At 36.1% G+C, this 21,085-nt stretch overlaps 2 protein-coding genes across 7 annotated transcripts in view; both read left to right on the top strand.

Annotated features, from left to right (window-relative positions):
* SKAP1 (src kinase associated phosphoprotein 1) overlaps positions 1-21,085 on the top strand; it is a 324,123-nt gene that overhangs the window by 150,622 nt on the left and 152,416 nt on the right. The gene's annotated exons all lie outside the window — the stretch shown is intronic.
* Positions 1-21,085, top strand: part of LOC105717062 (nuclear transport factor 2-like) — a 35,891-nt gene that overhangs the window by 11,257 nt on the left and 3,549 nt on the right. The gene's annotated exons all lie outside the window — the stretch shown is intronic.

The raw sequence follows: 21,085 nt of genomic DNA, 5'->3' as shown, positions 1-21,085 counted from the left end.
CAGCAGCATGAAATGGTCAAAGACCAGCAGTATAATATACCATAATCTCCCCACACCCAAAGTTCAGTGACTTTCTGAAGAAGCTTGCTATTGCTTTCTAAACAGGTTCAGAGTCTATAATACTCATCTGAATATGAGAGGTGTTCTAACAGAACTTCCCTATAAGGTAATTATTTAATGACCTTGTAAATACTCTTGGGAAAATTAGACTTAAAGTATAATTTTGTGGTGTAGTGTGTTTTCCTGGTATCCTAAAAACATATTTTTTCTTTTTATTATTGCTTATTGTTTTTATCTCATTTTTAAAATTAGCAAAAGTCAATAAGGCATATTTATAAATAACTGTGACTGTGACTTTTAAAATCAGATTTTGAATTAGCCAGAAAAAAGCAATTTTTTTTTTACAAATGTTAGCACATCAGAATAGTTGTTAAGGTCAGTGACTAAATGAGTGACCAATGACAACTTTAAGAAATGAGCGATCATGGTAAATTCACCAAGTTATTTTCATAAAATGCTTCCAGAAGGCTGATTTTAAATGTTTTAATTTTATTCCTATTGGAGGTTTTCTTTTCTTTTCTTTGTTTCTTTTTTTTTTTTTTTGAATAGGCTAACTAATGATTTTCATTAGTGTATTTGTAATTTACATTATTTTAGTAGGTTATAACAAGGTTAAATAATTTAAAGAAATAAACCCTTATTTGATATAAGATAGCTAATGAAGTATATTAGATACTTGCCCTATTGCTGTGTGAAATGGATCTCCAAAGCTAACAACAGCTTTCTGCGGGAACACAAATCTCTGTATAAATATCCAAATGTAGCAAGATGTTGCAAATTTTTAAAGATATGCCATAAAAATAGATTAACGCTAGTATGCAGTCCTGTTCAACTGAATTACAAAGGGATATCATGGGATTGCCAGTGACATTCACATAAATAAAAAATCAATTCTTAATGATGAGGCAGACTTGTTTTAGCGCATTACCCAGGTTAAATGAGAGCACACAAAGACATCAACTCCTATAAGACTAGTGGAATCATTGTATATTAATATGATTTAGGGAGCTACACACCTCAATGGAATAATTGTTATTATATCTATAGAGCCAGATGGCACTTGGTGTAAACAGCCATTGAGCACCTCAAACACAAGTGCGGCAGGTGATCTTTAAGATGTTCTTGCATCCTGCTCACTCATCTTATCATTGGAATCTGCGTTACTGTTTGCAGAATGATTTGATTGCCAGTACGCAAATTTTTCAGAATGGTGCTATTGTTCAACAGAAATATGAGAATATAGGATGTCCTCAGCAGGAGAATAGATGAGGCAGAATAGATGAGGCAGCTGCCTGGATTTGTGTGGGTTAGCACTGGATTTTTTACAAGAAAGAGAACAGAGAGAGTAATTTTTTTTCCCAGCACCAGTGGCCCAAAAAGTGTGTTTTCAGAAATTTTAAAAAATTAACTCTCAAATTTTCTGTGAAGTGGGCTTTAGTAATATGTTATCAAAATAACCCCATGAAAGTGGTCAACAGGTATAAAAATTTGTGCTTGCAAAGTTAGAGAAATCCAAGTTCTGAGCAAAAGTTTATGATTTTGTTTTTGTTTTTGCGTAAGACAGGGTCCACTCTGTCACCCAGGCTGGAGTGCAGTGGTGCCATCGTAACTCATTGCAGCCCCCAACCCCTCCTGCCTCAGCCTCCTGAGTAGCTGGGACTACAGGCGCATACCACCACATCCGGCTAATTTTTTTTTTGTCTTTTGAAACAGAGTTTCACTATGTTGCCCAGGCTGGTCTCAAACTCCTGGCCTCAAATGATCTTCCTGCCTTTGCCTCCCAAAGTGTTGAGATTACAGGAGTGAGCCTCCACACCTGGCCAGAAGTATCTTTAATTTTTTGTAAAATATTTTTCTTTTCTTTGAATATTTAAAATTGGCTTCTGCTAATCCTAATTATCCAGTTAAAGAAATCTCATTCATTTATTCAACAGACATTTATTGGGCACCTACTATGTGCCAGGCACTGTTCTAGGCACTGGAGATATGTGAGTGAAAAACCCTGCCCTGGTATAGTTTACATTCTTCAGGGGGGCAATAAATGAAATGACATGATGTAATGTAAACTATGTGAGAAATAAAATAGGGAAGAGAGACAGAGTGTGCTAAGGTACAGCATAAAGCTTAAGATTTGCCTTTCCCTCCTCAAGAACATAAAACAGATTATCTGGGAAGAATAAGAGGCTGGGGAAGTTCTTGTTTGTCTTCTGACTTGATCTTGTGAAATTCTAGTGCATTGTCTGATAACGTACCTGCTGTTATAGTCTCAGCTCAGTGGCCAGGGTTAAATAGTTGGAATGAGTGTTCAGTGTAAGCTTAGATAATCTTGGCTTGAATTAAATTTAATAATGTTACATAATTTTTTAATGGTTTGGTTTCTTTCCTCTGATAATAGCATTAAAAAACATATCTTTAGTTAAAAATAATTCTTGAATTGCCCCTTGCTCTACCTTATACCCCATGTTTTCTAGTTTCTAATCATCAAGGACATGAAACTCTATAGCCTCATGGAGGAATTGTTCATAGTAGATTGAGTGGATTTTGATATCCAAACATATGAAACAGATTTTTCAAGTATCGAAAATAGAGAATGTGCCTCAGAATTTTGAGATCTTATAAATTAAACCCATCTGTCCCCTAATGATAACATTTATACTAATTCTGAGAATATTTCCACCACCTACTCCAGGGTACTATTGACTACTTAACTCCTGGATTTTAAACTAATGTTCAATTTTTCACCAGATGTAGTTTACCATATAACTGCAACCACTCTTTAGGTGAAACATGGTACGTGTTCTGAAATACTCCTTTAGTTCAGATGAAAATATAAAATTCGTTTTGTAATATGACATAGCCTTCATTCAGGTTTAGTTTTGATTAAATATTAATTCTTATATATATATACTTATTGCTGCATAGATAAAAATACTGAAATGATGTGTTCTAAAATGTCAATAATGACTACCAGTTACAACATAACAGGGATAATATTTCTTTTTTCCTTTTACTTCTCTGTATTTTCATTTTTTTCTGTAATGAACTTGTATTATTTTTGTAATAAAGAAAGATCTCTCAATACTATTTTTTGAAAGCTAACAGAGCCAAAAAGTTATATTTCTGCTTAACACAAAATCTCACAGCTGGCAAGTGGATGCAGATCAGTTTTGCAAATAACAGAAAGTAGTTGAAATCAGCAAACACTAATATTTAAATAATGCCATGAAATTACTAATTTTACCTATTTGTATTTATTGCACTTGAACAGTACAGTGCAAAATTTCACCAATTTATCCCAACTTTTATTTCCAAGATCTCTAATTAAAAAAAAATAGTAGGCAGGAATATTTTTTAATGACATGCCAGATATACCAAATTTCATAAGGAAACATGTTTTTAATTTCAGGCCTTTGAATATGATATTATTCATAAGCATGAGTCTTTATGAATATATAGGAAAAAGAGGCTTGAAAACTTTGTTTCTTTTAGCAGTCAACAATATTTAGCCTATCAGAATGCTTGAATAAATAAACATTCCTACTGTTTTAATTTTGAATATAGATTGTCTCGTGCTGATGGGAAGTATTGTTAATTTTAATAAAATTAACTTTATATTGTTATTTCACTGCTTCATAATAATTTTACATGGTGCCCTGGGGATGCCTCTGTTTTACATTATCAGGTGTCACATTTGCCATTTGGTTGGCATAGCAGCGTTCAGCTTCACTTCTCTATTCAGTTGCCTGAAGCCACACTGTTCATGTTATGTTACAAGTAGCTATATTGCTATACACTGCACAAGTTTATATACTTTTATTTTATATGTATATATCATTCTTATATTTTCTCAAAATCATTGTTTTGTGCTGTTTCCCAGCATTCCTCTTGCTTGCCTTTAGGTAGACATAGTTATGATACAAGTTGGCTAAGATTCCTGCCAGTCTGCCTCCAGTACTAAAATGTTTAAATATATTTTCTTTTTTTTTGAGATAGAGTCTCGATTTGTTGCCCAGGCTGGAGTGCAGTGGCGCAATCTCGGCTCACTGCAACCTCCACCTCCTGGGTTCAAGCGATTCTTCTGCCTCAGCCTCTCAAGTAGCTGGAACTACAGGCTCGCACCACCACACCCAGCTAATTTTTGTATTTTTAGTAGAGATTGCATTTCTCCATAGTGGCCAGGCTGGTCTCCAACTCCTGATCTCAAGTTATCTACCCCTCCTTGGCCTCCCAAAGTGCTGGGATTACAGGCGTGAGCCACCATGCCCAGCCTAAATTTTTTTTCAATCTGGTAGTCAGCCACTATTTTGATACAATCTTAGCCAGTGCTTCATTGTTTTTGATGAATTATAGCTTGATAAACCCTTAAAATATAACTTTCTATAGAGAGAGAATTATTGCTATGTAAAAATAAGGGGAAATTATTGATGACTTTCATAACTCACTGTAGGTCAGACAGATCACTGAGAGATAATTAATCAGAACATGCCTTCATTTAATGTTACCACTTGTCTTAAACTCTCCCATGAATTCATAGAAATCAGACAGACTAGCAAATAATCTATTAGAGAGTTCAGTATTTGTCAAATTAAATACCACTGTTACTAAATACACAGTAATTAAATTAAAGATATACCAAGTTCTTCTTGAGTCAGTCCCCATGTTACCGATTTTTCTCTTTTTTAAAAAACACAAGTTTATGGCTTTGCTTTGAGTTCCGTCTGCTTTGAATTCTGTTACATGTTTTTATTATGATGCTATGTAAAGTGTAAGAGTGTGATAAAACATTTTGGTTAACTGTGTCAAATATTTATTGTGAACAATTCTAAATATACATTTTAAATAGGCTTTCTTTTCCATTTGAGTTTGTATATATGTGTTGATAAGAAAGCTGGTATATGAAACTTCATGTACAGCTGACTGGTATTTGACTGATAAGCTAATAATCCCTATAGTCTGAGCAGCATGTAACTAACTGATAAAAGGATAACAAACAAACTGATCAGTTTAACCCTGTTTTAGTACTTAATAGTCAGAAAATACATAAAAATAAAAATGAGTACTGAGAAGTTTTTATAAAAGTGTGCTTTACATTGGCATTTTTGTCTTTCAGAAACTGCCTCCTTTTTTTTCTTTCTTAACAAAAATTTCTGTGGCTAGTAGGAACTATGTTTCTGCTTTGAATTATATCATTATTCCATGTTATTAGGAATCATATATCACTTCCTTTCACACTTTAGAATTTAATATTTTGTACACATTCTTTTAGTTAGAATCTTGGAACGATATATAATAGTCTTACCTTTAGTTCCACTAAAAAAAAAATGTAATTACTCTGCCATTCTCTTAAAGCCTAGGTTGCTTATTAGATATATTTTTCATTTTCTGTTATTATTGTGAATTTTGTAGGTTTGAGGAATGTTGCTGACTATAGGTAATGAAAATGTGGAACCAGGTGGTAAGAGTCATTCCTGTGTTCTTGTTGTGGCACTGGCACAATTTGCCAAATAACTTTGATGAAAAAATTAAAATTATCTAGATGATTAAGATAGGCAATATGAAGAGGAGTTATAAAAAAGTAGGGAAGCAACTATTAAGCTGATTTCAAAGCCAAAAGAACTCTTGCTCTTGAGGAAGAAGTCAAGTGTGCGTTTGTTTGTTATGGGATGTTGCAGGTGTTAATTTGCCTGCTGAATGCCTATATAGCTTAGATCCACTCAGTAATTCCTAGTTGGTTGTTTGCCTCTGGCTGAATTCATAAACTTTATTTTTGCTTTTCTAGTTCAAATACTTAGAGATCCTACATATGCTATTTGAAGTGTTACATATAGCGATTGCAAAGGCAATATTACAAAGGAATTTCTTGCAGAAATTTAGCAGGATATGGGTAGAATCTGGGGCTAAAAATAGTTTGCATAAATCTCCATTCTTAGCCAGAATTGGAGACAAATGACCCATAATGTGCACAACAATTCAATGACTATTAATACATTTCTGAATTTTTAGAGGAAAATCATTTGAAAAGGTTTTATGAAGTCTCTCAATGTCGGTAATTTGAATCATGTTTATAAATATTTTACCTGCCTTGAGTAGTTTTGTCCAATAACAATTTCAGAGTAGCTAATGTGGCAATATAAATATGAATATTTACGAGGCTTTTTTTAAATATAGTAAACGTGATTAGTAATGATTTTTACAGAAGGTTTTTTTAATGGAACATTGCTTTATAAAGGAAACTTGAAGTTAAGTTTGAGGAATTACATAATGAAATCTTCTGGGAGTATGCGGTTTAGGTATAATTACAAAAGTGAAAATATATAATTTATACTTGCATAATATCTGTCATTGAAAGTTATGAAAGTAAGTCTTGTTATATATTCCAAGCTTCACATTTCTTATATGCATCCCTATATGATTGAAACAGCCTTCCTGCTATGTTCTAGCAATAATCCCACATTCAGAAACACCTAAAATTTAGTCTTATTCAGCAAATCTTCACTATAAGGTAAAATGAATGACACCTTGTTTGCCTTCTTGTTTGTTTATATGTTTTCTCCTTTCACCAGGCATTTGAGGTAGCCTCCCCAGCCTGTTTAAGACTTTTCCCCAAGCTGAGTCACTGCTATCAGAAATTACAGTTGCAATAATTTATTGAGAGCCCTTTATGTGCTAGGCACTGTGCTGGCTGTTTTCCATATAATATCTCATTTTAATTCTCACAGTAATTCTGTAAACTAGATATTACCATTCCCATTTCACAGATGTGGACACTTGAGAATCAGAGAGGTTAAGGAACTTTCCTAAAACCATACTATGCTCAGCTGTGGCAAATCAGGGCTGTCCACATACATCTGACTCCAAAAGTAAATATCTGAGAAAACAAGGAACAGATTAAGGAGCAATATTCAGAATTTGTAGATCCTTTTCTCACCACAAAATTGCACATAATGGACGTTATGATTTTGTTGCAATATTCAGAACTTCTATCTCCTTTTCTCACCACAAAATTGCACATAATGGCTGTTATGGAGAAAAAGATGAATGATAAAAATGTAGCATTTGTTTAGGGTCAGGATCAAAAAGGGCTCATAGGAAATATTGACATAGGGGATCCCTTTTTATTTTTCTTTTGAGACGGAGTCTCACTCTGTCACTCAGGCTGGAGTGCAGTGGCGTGATTTCGGCTCACTGCAACCTCCGCCTCCAGGGTTCAAGCGAGTTTTCTGCCTCAGCCTCCTGAGTAGCTGGGATTACTGGCTAATTTTTGTATTTTTAGTAGAGTTGGGTTTCCTTTCTTTTCTTTTCTTTTTTTTTTTTTTTTTAGTTTTATTTTTGCCCAACTTCCTGTTGATTTGCAGTGGAGATGGGTTTTCACCATGTTGGTCAGGCTGGTCTCCATCTCCTGACCTTGTGATCCGCCTGCCTCATCCTCCCAAAGTGCTGGGATTACAGGCATAAGCCAAACCACTGCGCCTGGCCGGGGGGGGTCCCTTTTTCTCTCTAGACTCAGTATAACCAGAAAGAGGAGTTGATATCGTGTAAAGGAGAGGAGGTGGAAGTAAGCTTTCTGCTCCTTTCCTAGAAACACCACTCCCATCTTATTCCCTTATTCAAATTATGTTGCTAAATGTCTCTTTCTTCATCCTTAATCATCTTGGCCATAGAGCAAATACCGTAAAAGAATATTTAAAGATGGTTGTGAAGATTTGGAGAGCTTAGAGAGTAAATGCACCAAAAGCATAAAACATGGCCCTCTCTGTGTGTCAGAAGAGGACTCAGGTGTACTATAAGAGAAATCTCTATATATTAATAATTGCTTTGTAGGCAAATCCATACCTCAATGTCTTTCTATATGACTTTCATAAATCTCAGCAACTAAGAATTTCAGTGTGCTGAAAACTACCAATCTGGTAACCTGATCAGAGTTTAATGACAACTATGTAAGAATTGTGTTGAATTGTGAACAAAATCCAAATGCTTTCAGTCTTACCGTGTAAGTCTGCACCAGTTCTTTGGCAGCCCCTGAAAGGCACGTCCTCCCAGACTTGGCTGAAGTTTGGTTTGCTTTAAGATTTCCAACTTTCTACAACTGCTAAAATAAATGCTAGTTGACATAGATATGTTCTCTAGTTAAGGTGAGAGTGAAATTGTCAAAGATATATACATCCCTGAGTTACTTATAGAAAAGGGATATATTGAATATAAGTGTATTTTTTCCCACAATGTGCCAGTGTTGCTTTTTGGAAGCTGGTTTTGAAAATGATGATAGAATATATTTGAACATAGAAGTCACCCGTGTACTCATATCCAAGTCTCCTTCATAGATCATCACCTTTGAAATTGGCAGAAGCCATCATAGGCCCATGTGCCTCTGAGTACACTGAAAAAGAATGTCATTTTGTAAATTACCTATGCTAAAATGGCAAACAGTTTTTCCTCCATGTTCTAATAATTACCCATGTGTGGTCTGTTTCAATGTTTTAAACTCACCATAAAGTTTCTGTTTGATATAGAATGTCTTAAAAGAAATTGGCCTCCACAAATTATTTCTTATCTTTATTGGTTCTATTCATGACCTACTTTTAAAAAACATTATTATAAAGGATAGCCCCATTAAAATCAGAACAACTACAAATGTTTGCCATAAATGGAGTTGAATTGACCAGTCAACAAGTTGGCAGCTCTTACTAGGAGAAGGGACTGTGTGGGATTTAGCAAAAAGGAGGGGGAAGCAGGTGGAGGTAAAGGAAATCTTAGCAATATGAAAGGGAGGGAGCAGCTCCTTTTCCTGTGAACTGAGTTTAGGCTGGGCAAACAGTTACAAAGTTATATCCCAGGCATTCTAAGAGGAGTAGACAGAGAATGGCATTGAAATAAACTGAGTAAGCATGGTGTTCAAAGAATGACAGGTGAGAGTCTGGGGCATTAATCAGGGAGGGAAGTACAGTCTGATCTCAGAGAAGAAGGCTGGCTAGAGTCCCACTTTTGCCCTAGGGAACTAGCTAGGTACAAGATGCCCAGACAGAAGGGCCAGTTAGGCAGACTGAGAGCACATTGTCCTACTTATTCCTAAGTTATTCCCACCCAGAGGGAAACAGAATGGAGCAGGAGCTTGTATCCAGCCATCCCTCACTTCTGTAATCTATCCACCACCACTAACATCTTCAAAAGTTAGTGAGATCTTGCCCCCTGCCTACCCCTAAATTATAGCTATAGTGAAATATAGCCAGTCAACCAAGTCAGTAGACATATGATCTCTGCTGTACAGTTGATTGGACCAAAGCTGATGCATCCATAGATGGCAGAGGTTATTATAAGCACTTGGAGTCAGAATCTGAAAAGGTTAAATAATTTGTCCCAGGTCACAGACCAAGAGCAAGTTGAACTGTGATTTGAACCCATGCAGTCTGATTCTAGACAGTGGCTTTAAGCACTGTGTTATGCTGCCTTAATGATATATGCATCTAAATTATATTATTATTTGATTTTTCTTATTACATCTAAATTTTAGATACAACTTTAAACATGTCTTCCCTTAGGAAACTTTCTCCAGTTCTCTGTCACAGTCTAATCTCTTTTCTCTGCATTCTCTCATCAGTTATGCTGGGTGGCAGGGGAAGCTCATTTGTCTTGACTCAGAGCAGGAGTCTCTTGATATTACCTATGTTTTAGAAATGCCCAACATGTCTAAGCCACAACTTCATTGGTGTTTCTCTATTCAGATAATTATTAAATTATATTCTGCCACTGAAATAGGAGCTTGACTCTCCCAAACATCTTTTTAACTAGAAAATGCACTAGTTTATGACTGTTTTAGAGATCTTAAAGTACTTGCTTTTTTTTAGCCAAATTGAGAAAATAATTACATGGAATTACATAATTGCTAAGAGTGGATGGCATTTTGTAGTTATTGTTCCCTCAAATGGGTGGGTTTGCATTTAGCAGAGGAGTATAAAAATGTGCAGTTTCCCTTACCAAAAAAAAAAAAGCAGTTTCTTTTTTTTTTCTTTCTTTCTTTTCTTTTTTTTCTTTTTTTTGAGACTGGGTCTTCCTCTGACACTCAGGTGGCATTGCAGCGAGGCAATCTTGGTTCACTGCAACCTCGACCTCCTAGGCTCAAGCAATCCTTGCACCTCAGCCTACTAAACAGCTGAGACTACAGTCGTATACCACAATGCCTGGCTGACTTTACTTTTTTTGTAGAGATGAGGTCCCACTATGTTGCCCAGGCTGGTTTCAAACTCATAGGCTTAAGCAATTCTCCTGCCTTGGCCTCCCAAAGTGCTGAAATTACAGGCATGAGACCCCTTGCCAGCCAAAAGCAGTTTCTTTGTTTTGATAGTTATACTGTGCTTATGTAATATGTTCGCTTTGAGGGAACAGAATGAAGGATAGATGAGAACTCTGTACTAATTTTGCAACTTTTCTGAAAACTTAAAATTATTTCAAAGTAAAAAGTTAAACAAAGAAGGCATTAATTTAGGTAGAGATGAAGAATGAATGGAGGAAAACAGAGGAAACAGAATTGGCCATGAGTTGATAATTGTTGAAGCTGGATGATAGGTACAGGAGCTTCATTACATTATTTTCTATATATTTGTACATGTTTGAAATTTTTGTAATTTCTTAATCTAATAAAATGAAACAGAAAGGCATAAAAGGAAGTATTAGGTACAGTTCAACTTTGGGCAAACATAAGAATTTTCCAAATGATATTGTTAGCTAAGACAACTTACTTGATTTTGGGATTTCTGTTTTTCTTTGCCATTCTTATTATTGGTGCATGAAGAATCAAGTAAATGCTTGTGTGATTTTTTTAACTATAGAATATATACTCTTAGTTACACTTAGCTGTTGTTCTTCAGGTTTTTCTTATTGCTGCAGTACTAAAAATATATGCATTAGATAAACTAGAATTTTTAAAAAGTTGTCTTGCCTGTCTATAAACTAGTAAATATTAATATTTATGTCTCTATTTGTTTTATTGTTTTTCTAAACGAGTATGAGGTCATGCCTATTGGCATATATTTTCTCATTGATTTTATAATAAACTTATACTGTTCCAAAGATAATAAATTATACTAGATCAACACTTATGGGTAAGAGAAGTTTTTAGTGCCATGTTAAATCTTAAGCCATGGACCACTAGATGATGCCCACAGTGTTCATTTCTTATTTTCTAAGCTCTCCTTTTAAAGTTACCTAAATTAGATTTCCTTACAAGTAAATTCCCTTAATTTGTTTGGGAATATAAAGGTTTTTCTTTAAAGCACAATTTGAAAGCATGCTGCCTCTGCCTCCCAGCCTTAATGGGTGGCGCTTGATGTGTGATCAGGTAGACTCCACTTGGAAAACATCATGGGAACTAGGAGCAGTGAGAAGAACCCTATCAGGGAGTGCCATGTCAATGACAAAGAGCTTCATGGTTTCTGATTGGGCACCAGTAGACTGAAATGCTTTAAAACTTGAGCTCTGGGTTTAGAGTGCCTAAGTCTGAGTACAAGTTCTGCCTTGAGTGTTTATAACAGCTTTATTCACTGAAACTGAAAACAGCCCAAGTATTCATCGACTAGTGAGTGGATAAACAAATTATGGTTCTATTCAGCAATAAAAAGGGATAAACTACTGATACGCACAACTACATGGATGAATCTTAAAGGTTTTATGCTAATTAAAGGAAGCCAGACATAAGATATTAGATACTATAGGATTTCATATATTTGACATCCCTAAAAAGTCAAAGCTATAGACAGAAAAATAGATCAGTAATTGGCAAAGCCAGTGATTGAAGGAGTGGATTGACTACAAAGGGGCATAAGGGAGCTTTCCAAGTGATAGAAATATTCTATATCTTGATTTGGGAGTGGTTATACAACTACTATATATATATGTATATATATGTCAAAATTCATTAAACTATACATTTAAAAAAGAATTGTGGATTTTGTGTGTGTGTGTGTTTATTTTTTTTTTCTTTCTAATTTCTTTTTGTTTGAGACAGAGTCTCACTCTGTTGCCCAGGCTGGAGTGCAGTAGCACAATCTCGACTCACTGTAACCTCTGCCTCCCAGGTTCAAGTGAGTCTCCTGCCTCAGCCTCCTGAGTACCTGGGATTACAGACACCCACCGCCACACCTGGCTAATTTTTGTGTTTTCAGTAGAGACAGAGTTTCACCATGTTGGACCAGGCTGATCTTGAACTCCTGACCTCAGATGAATCCGCCTACCTCAGCCTCCCAAAATGCTGGGATTCCAGGCATGAGCCACAGGGCCAGGCCAATAATTGTATTTTATGTAAATTTTATCTCAATGAAGTATTTAAAACCAAACATACAAAATATGTTTTCCAGAACTCTTTTTGATTTGTCTAGTTTCCATAAATGAGCTTACTGTTATTGCTTTACATCAATTGTCTTTCTAGAACCCAAGCGATATATGAGTTATTTGCCACATGTATATTTTCTTATCTGTCTGCTCTCTTCTGATAAAATGGTATGACGCCCCAGGGGGATGAAGATGGCAAAGGGGACCTTGGGTTAAATTCTGGCCTTAGGAGACAAGCTCTTAGAAGGCACTGTGAGCACAGGAAAGAAGGATTTAGGGAAAATGGAAGCTGGCCCAGGCTACAAAGAAAGACCCAAGAACAGAATGTTGGTGGGCCATAGGAATGGAGAAGATGGATGAGATGACCCCACTGGGGAAAGGGAAACTAAGAGAGTGGAGTGAAATATACTTCTTTAGGTATCACAGCCCTCAAATTAACACGTTTACACATTCATGACACCCAAGTGGCTTTAATTTCTCGGCAGTGGAATTTTTCACATAATTAAGCTTTTAGAAAAAAATTCATTTTTTTCCATTAAAAAACCTGACAAATGGTCCACATGTATCATTTGGACACAGGTCACATTACCCAGATAATGAACTCTTTCATGTAAAATTTCCAGTAGATTTTTAACATGCAAAATCCTCCTCATATGTTATCCTGCATTGATCCGATTGGAGCTGTTAGTGTCTAGTGGATCAATGATCAGCAAACTAAAAAGTCACTTAGTGACTATGACACCCATGGCAGTGTTAGAATCTATTGTGTCAGGAATCCTTGTTTTATTAACTCTGTAATTACCTGTTCAGCTGAACCGGTGAATTTTATTACACATTTTCTTTCACCTGAACAAGACCTTTGCACTTCTACCAGTGCCCTGAGGATCCTCCTTTTTTTTTTTTCTTTTTCTGCTCCATGTCTTTCTCAAGTGCTCTTTGGCTTTGCTGCCATCTGTTTTGGCAGAGAAGTGTGTGGGAAGGAGGCTTTAAGAATACCACCGTGACCTTGCTTTGGAAGCTGTTAAGTGGCCTCATCCTCCAGGATAGTTGCTTCAGTTGAGACACATTTAATGCCCAGAAGTCAGGAGTGTAACTCAGCTTGCTATATATTGGTGCTTTCTTTAAACAAATGATCATATGCTGTATGGCCTGGGAGTTAACAACATGGACTTTGGAGGCAGGTCTGGGAAGCAATTGGCAAGTTATGTAAGCTCCCTCAGCCCAGGTTTCCTTGTGTGTAAGAGGGGAGGATAGGAATAGTACCCTCCTTATAGTAACACATGGATGTCTTTCCAGTACCTGACTCAATATGTCTGAAACTTTTTCTCCTCCTAAAACTTGTACCCTTTTCTTCTTTCTCTTGGTAAATGGTGCTCTCATCTTTGACTTCCTCTCTCTTACCCCAGCCCAATATCCAGTCACTCACCAGATGCTATCAATTCTGCATCAGAAGTGTTTCTCTGCTACATCTGTTACTCTCCATCCCTGCCATCTCCACCCAAGCCATTATGGATTCTCATCTGGACTATTAATCATTCAACTGGACTTCCCAAAACTCACTCTTAGCCTCTTTTAATATAGTCATGCTGCCATTCTTCAAAGATTTCTGTTATCCTTAGCATTAGGTTCAACATAATTAACACATTCAGAAGACTTTATGTGATTTCATCCTTTTCTCCACTCTTGTTGAGCTGTTGTTGTACTAGAACTATGTTTTATTATAATTGAGATCTTGTTGTGCTAGAATTATATTCTATTATATACATGTAATTTATTTTTTCATTTATTAACTCGTTCAACTAACAAACTGAACGTCTACTACTATGTGTCAAGAACGGTGCAGACAGAAAGAAAGAGAGAGAGAAAGAAAGAAAGAAGAAAGAAAAGAAAAAACAACACTGAAAATTCAAACATGAAGAGGGTCTGGCCCCTGCCCAGGATGAGCTCAATGCCTAATGGAGGATAGAGATACAAGAAAATGATCATGGTAAAATGTAACATGGGAGCAGAGAAGAGAGAATGATTAGCTTTGTATTAGCACAAAGAAGGCTTTGTAATGACAGTGACTATATTATGTCTTGAAGGATAAATAGGAATATGTGTTTGTGTGTAATTTTAAGTTAGACGTTTCATGCTAGAAAATATTTTAGGAATATGATAAAAACCCAAAGCATAATTCTTATTTAGAGTATGTAAAAGGTGTTTAATGGTTTCCCACATTATAGAGGTTACTTATGTAACAACCATTACTATTCATAATTTCCTTTAGAACAAATAAAGCTGAGGCCAAGCACAGTGATGCTCAAGCCTATAATTTCAGTATGTTGGGAGCTGAGATGAGGGGAGGATCACTTGAGGCCAGGAATTCAAGACCAGCCTGGGCAACATAGTGAGACTCCATCTCACAAAAAATATATAAAAAATTAGCTGGACATAGAGGTATGAGCCTGTAGTCCTAAGCCACTTGGAAGCCTGGGCAGCAGAGAAAGACCAAAGGTCATAGAAAAGCACTCAATGAAAATAAAAAGGTGTCTAATCAACTTTATTATTTATTTTAAAGTGGTGGGCGCGTTTCATTGATTGTCATTGCAGTCAGACCCTCCCCCTTCCTATATTTTACATGGCCAATATAGTAACCCCAAATTTCCATTTTCTTGAAACCTGCCTCAAAAAGTGGGAACTGAAAAAGCTGTTGATGACAGAATATGGTCAGAATCAACCAAAAAAATAAATTAACATCTTCAGCCTTTTTCTAATCAGGAATGCTCCATATAGTCATCATATAATCAGACCTTTTTAAATGTTTAATTTCAGTACAGATAAATTAGACTATCCACAAATGACAGAGGGTCTGTTAGTTTGAGGTTTTGAGGCTTGCCTAAGCATAGATTAGGTATGAAATACCTAGTTTTCTAGAAATGTAACTTTAATACTCAGCTGCTGCTGAATGTCCACTTGATAAATTTAACTATTAATAAGAGTTTCTTTTACAAATGTAGCCTTCTGATTGTACTTCATTTTCCTAACCTTTAGGAAATTAAAAGCATTCTCTTAATTTTTGAAAAATGTATTAAGCAAATGCGATCATTTCTGTAATATAAAAGAAGTATTCTTAAAAGAGAAACTTAAATTTCCTTTCAGACCTATGATGCTTATTTACCATATTATTGTGCAGACATTTCATAGAACTATTTTTTACCATAAGGACACTGATTCATAATCACAGACTATTTCTATTGGAGGCAATCTCCTGTGTCTAAAGTCTGTCACATAAAGATCTCAATGCACTTGTTAGGTAAAGTATTTTAGTGTTCTTAGTTTTAAGCCCAGTGTTTAAGATACAGAGAAACGCATTCGACTAGCTCAATCTGTGCTTCTGAAAGAAACATATATCAATTAAGCAAAATTGAATTGCTTGTAAGACCTCTGAAAATACTGATGGCACCTCAGTTGTAAAGAGCAATGGGAACATTACACTCTGCTTCCTTCAGCTAAAGAATAAGAAATAACAAAAGTTACCTAACCCAGGGTGAAGTTGACCTAGAACTTTATAGACCGTTTCATTTGAAATGATTAAGAAAGTACCATGTATGGAGCAAAAGAAATTAAGCTGAAAAAATGTAAACCATAAGTTAAGAGACCTCATCATTACAGCAGCATTACCCCTTCTGCTTCCTAATTCTTCCTTACTGATGTAGACTGTGAAGATATAAGATGAATAAGACCTAGTCCCTGCCTTCAAGGGACTAATAATCCAATGAAAAACAGATATGTACAACTAACCATAATCATTAAGATATATTAGTGTTTTCAACAAAGTGCTAAGTGGAGGGAGAACAAAATAAATTATTAATTTTGCCTGGGAGAATCAAGGAAGACTTTACAGAGGAGGTGACATTTAGCCAAATCTTGAAGGATAAGTAAGATTTAACCAAATAAAGAAAGTAAGAATTCCCTACAAAGAGAAAGTAGCAGAAAACAAAAGCAAATTATATAAAAATCATTGGCATATTGGAGAATAGAGCGAGTGGCTGGGAAGATAGATTAGGGTTATTTGGGAATCGTATGGTTATTACTCCTCTCTTGATCCACTCCTGTTACCTATAGTGATAGGCTTTATTTTTTAAGATACTGGGGACTAATCAACCTTAGTATTTTGTGGTGGGCATGTTTCATTGATTGCCATTGCAGTCAGACCCTCCCCCTTCTTATAAACTCTCTCATCCCCTTCGTATTATCTCCTATTATGTGTGGTATTAATAAGATATAGCGGTCCCTTTCCACTATCAAATCCTTCTTCACCCAACTCTGGTGTTACTAAGGCCCAACCACATGATTTAGGCTTGACCAAATGGATACTTCCTCTTTGAAGACTTTGAATCTTAATCCAGTGATACAAAGATATGAGGACATCTGGTGATGATATTCATAGCAGCAGTAGCAGCAACAATAGTTGGGATTTTTGCTGTGATTCCTGTCCCTTGCCCTCAGGAGCACCCTTGATTCCAACCTTGAGTCAGTTTCTGCTTTGCAGCTAAGAACACTGACCCAACAATGTCCAAAACCAAACTCATCATTCAAGTTCAAGAAGTTACACACTGAGAACATAGAACTACAAGTTCAAAATTTCAAATGAAAGGCTTTTCAGGATGAAGAAAGATTTAAGATCCCCTGTATTAAAGCTGAGAGTTAAAGGCCAAGAAATAGATCATCCAGGGAGAGACTGTAGAGAAAGAAAACAAGAGGACCAGAGATAATATCCTGGGAGATGTCAACATGTGATGAAGCAGACAGAGGAGCTAGCAAAGATGCCCTAATGGATATTAGAGGTAGGAGGAGAACCCAGGGAGGAAATAATTTCAAGAAAGGGGTCAGCAATATCAAATACTGCAGGGGGGTCAGAGAGAATAAGGACTGAGAAGAGGTCATTGGGATTGACAATTAGCAGGTCACTGGGTACATTTGAAAGGACAAATTAATAGTAGCTTTAAAGGTGGGAGCCAAAACTCCATGGTTGAGGAAGTAAAGGGAGGTGGCAAGTGAAAGCATCAGTATAGATTGCTTTACTGGACGTCTGGTAAAGTGAAAGGGAATAAAACAGCCACAGGGATTTGAAGTTGAGAGAAAAGTGAGTCTTTTCTAGCAAAAGAGTTGGTGGAGGAGGAGGGATTGGAAGTATAAGACACAGGAAACATAGATGATGGAGTGTTTTCTAGGAGAAGGAAGGAGGTGATGGCAGTTGTAGTAGGGTCAAATTGGGTCGAATTAGCAGGGTTGTCCTTGGAAGGGAATAGAGCCTCCTCTTCTTTGGAAACAGGACAGAAAGAGGGAAGAAAAGATAAATATTAAAATCACTGGAGCCAGGCACTGTGACTCACACCTGTAATCCCAGGAGGCTTAGGCAGGCAGATCACCTGAGATCAGGAATTCAAGGCAGCCTGGTCAACATGGTGAGACCCTGTCTCTACTAAAAATACAAAAATTAGCCAGGCATGGTGGCCCACACCTGTAGTCCCAGCTACTTGGGAGGCTGAGGCAGAAGAATTACTTGAACCCAGTAGACAGAGACTGCAGTGAACTGAGATTGCACCAATGCACTCCAGCCTAGGTAACTGAGTGACACTCCATCTCAAGAAAAAAAAAAAGGAAGAGGATTTATTTTAAAAAACATCTGAGAATCATTACTGCTTTTATAATATTTAAATTTTCTATGTGAATTAAATAGCCAAAGTACATAGTTATCTATCATTCATTTATCCAATAAACTGTTATATATTTACGATGCTCAAGCATTATAACTAACTTTGAGATTCAGAAGAAGTATATCCATCTATTTTTTTTTAAAGGGGGATATCAATTCACTTAGGATGTCAAAACATAAATTGATAAAGTAACAATACATAAAAAGCAACACTTCTCAGACGAGAAGTAGATGTGATATGGGAGGTATGCATCAGAATCCCTAAGGAGATTTTTCAGAATATTAATGCCCTCATCCAAGTCAAATCAGAAGTTTGGAGAAAGTATGCTTGGTTTGAAAAGTTCCAAAATTATTCAACACAGTTCCCACCAGCTCTTAAAAATCACTGAACTAGAGAAAAAAAATCAAGAAACAAGAGTAGTCCAGGTGCAGTTACTCATGCCTATAATCCTAGTACTTTGGGAGGCTGAGGCAGGAGGATTGCTTGAGGCCAGTAGTTCAAGACCAACTTGGGCAAAAAAGCCAGACCTCGACTCTACAAATGATACTAAAAAAAATTAGTCAGGTGTGGTGACACACGCTGTGTTCCCAGCTACTCGGGAGGCTGAGGTGTAAGGATTGCTGGAGCCCGGGAGGCCAAGGATCCAGTGAGCTGTGATTGAACCACTGCACTCTGGCCTAGGGAGCAGAGTGAGACCCTGTCTCAAAAAAAGAAAAAAGAATATTAATAATCACTGTCAGGTTTGTTGAATGAATATTGCAATTTTGTTGACTTTATATATATATGTAGTTTCCAATTTAAAAATTATTGGTACTCCTAATATGGTTACAATTGAAATATGTGTTTAGATTCTTAGGCAAGCCCAGAAAGGTGTATGTAATTACCAACATGGCTAATCATAGGTCACTAACCTTTTCCCTGGAGCTTAAAAATAGAGAAGTGTGTGATAAAAGTTTCTTTCTATTTCCTAGGAAATGCTTTAAAAAGAAACAAGCAAAATTTTCCTTGGTGCTCTTCTATCTCCTTTTGACACCTCTCTTCTGCTCAGGTTCACCATATGCTCATGCACCCCCCTTAAACCTACACCACCTTTAAAAACATTTCCAAATTCAGTTGTACAAAAATTGAATTCCAGCAGTAATAATTTTAGTGAAAATTTGGCAACAACATATGTATCCATCAGTGGGAGATTTGTGAAATAAATTATAATGTATCTGAATCATGGATAGTATGTTATAAACACAATAATAACAATCTACTTTTTTGGTAAAAAATAGCCTTGACCTTTTAGAAGATAAAAAAGCATGTTATAAAACAGGATTAAAGACTTACTTGTTCACTTGACTAGCCTTAAAAAAATAAAAAATAGGACCAGGCACAGTGGCTCACACCTGTATTCCCAGCACTTTGGGAGGCTGAGGCGGGCAGATCACTTGAGGCCAGGAGTTCGAGACCAGCCTGGCCAACATGGTGGAACCCCATCTCTAACAAAAATACAAAAATTAGCCTGGTATGCTGGTGTGCACCTATAGTCCCAGCTATTTGAGAGGCTGAGGTTGCAGTGAGCTGATATTGCAGCCCTGCACTCCAGCCTGGGTGACAGAGCGAGACTCTGTCTCAAAAATAAATAAATAAATAATAAAATTAAAATAAATTAATTTAAAAAAATTTTTAAAGACTGACTTGATTTTGCTAAAATTAGGTGTGTATGTGTGGGTGCATGCATGTATGCAAAAAAGTTATCCAAAAAAGTCACAAATACTGAGATTTTTTTGATGATTTTTATTTACTTATGTTTTCTATATGGTTTAAATTTTTACTGTTTTTCATATTTTAGGACTCTGAAAATAAGTTGTTTTTATTTTTTTATTATTAAACTCCCAAACCGCTTACTTTCCCTCCCCACCAGATAAAAGCTTTCTTTATCTTAGTGTTGCTTATCTCAGCTAGATGTAGAAGGAAGCTAAGCTGATTAAATTAGTTTGAGCCAGTTTGTAAGTGATTGTTATCTCCATTATCCTTCAAAACATATTTGTGTTCTCAAAATATAAATGAATCTCTAAATTATGGTATTTAAGGTAGAATAATGAGGAAGCACAATAATTTGGACAATGTGGGTTACATAATTTTGGACAAGAATATGACCTCATAGCAAGTTAACTCTGCCTGGAAATACAAGTCCCTTAGGCTCAGCTTCCTGAAGCTCTTCCCACTTATGCCACATTCTCTAGTCCTGGTGTACACAGATACTTGTTACACAGAGAAGTTATTTTTTGTTCGGTTTCTTAACATGGTCAAATTTACTTATTTATTTAATCACTTTTAACTTAAAATGTCCTTTCTTCTCTAGAGAGCTTTGTTCAACATTCAGTTCTTTTCTGGTTTTTCCATAATTTGACTTCCATATATTTACCTTTAATTCAGTTGAAATTTATTTTGATCAGTGTGAGACAAGAATCTAAATTGATATTGTCCCAAATTACTATTCTCTTCAAAATCATTTATTCAATCACCCTCTTCTACTTGTGGTGCATTATTTATTATACATTAGTATATTACATCTAAAATGAGCTCTTCATCCTATTTTATTGATCTATCTTTGTACCAATACTAGGACTTACTGTAGCTCTAGAATGTTTTAAATATTGTGTCAGTCATGACTTTTCTCTTTGAAAATTTCAAAATGCTATTTTCACCCCTTTATTTTTCCTGTAAATTTCAGAATTGTTTTATTAAGTACCTTAAAAATCTTATTGTAGTTTTAGTTTATATAGCATTATGGTTAAAAATTAACTTGAGGCTGGCGCGGTGGCTCATGCTTGTAATTCCAACACTTTGGGAGGCCGAGGTGGGTAGATCAATTGAGGTCAGGAGTTAGAGACCAGCTTGGTCAACATGGTGAGACTCCATCTCTACTAAAAATACAAAAATTAGCTGGGTGTGGTGGCATGTGCCTGTAATCCCAGCTACTTGGGAGGCTGAGGTAGGAGAATCACTTGAAC

Source organism: Aotus nancymaae, unplaced genomic scaffold, assembly GCF_030222135.1.
Source record: "Aotus nancymaae isolate 86718 unplaced genomic scaffold, 86718_ANA_hifiasm-v0.15.2.pri h1tg000072l, whole genome shotgun sequence".
Classification (NCBI taxonomy): domain Eukaryota; kingdom Metazoa; phylum Chordata; class Mammalia; order Primates; family Aotidae; genus Aotus; species Aotus nancymaae.
Note: the sequence above shows the minus strand (reverse complement) of the source record. Positions and strands in the feature narration are given on the sequence as shown.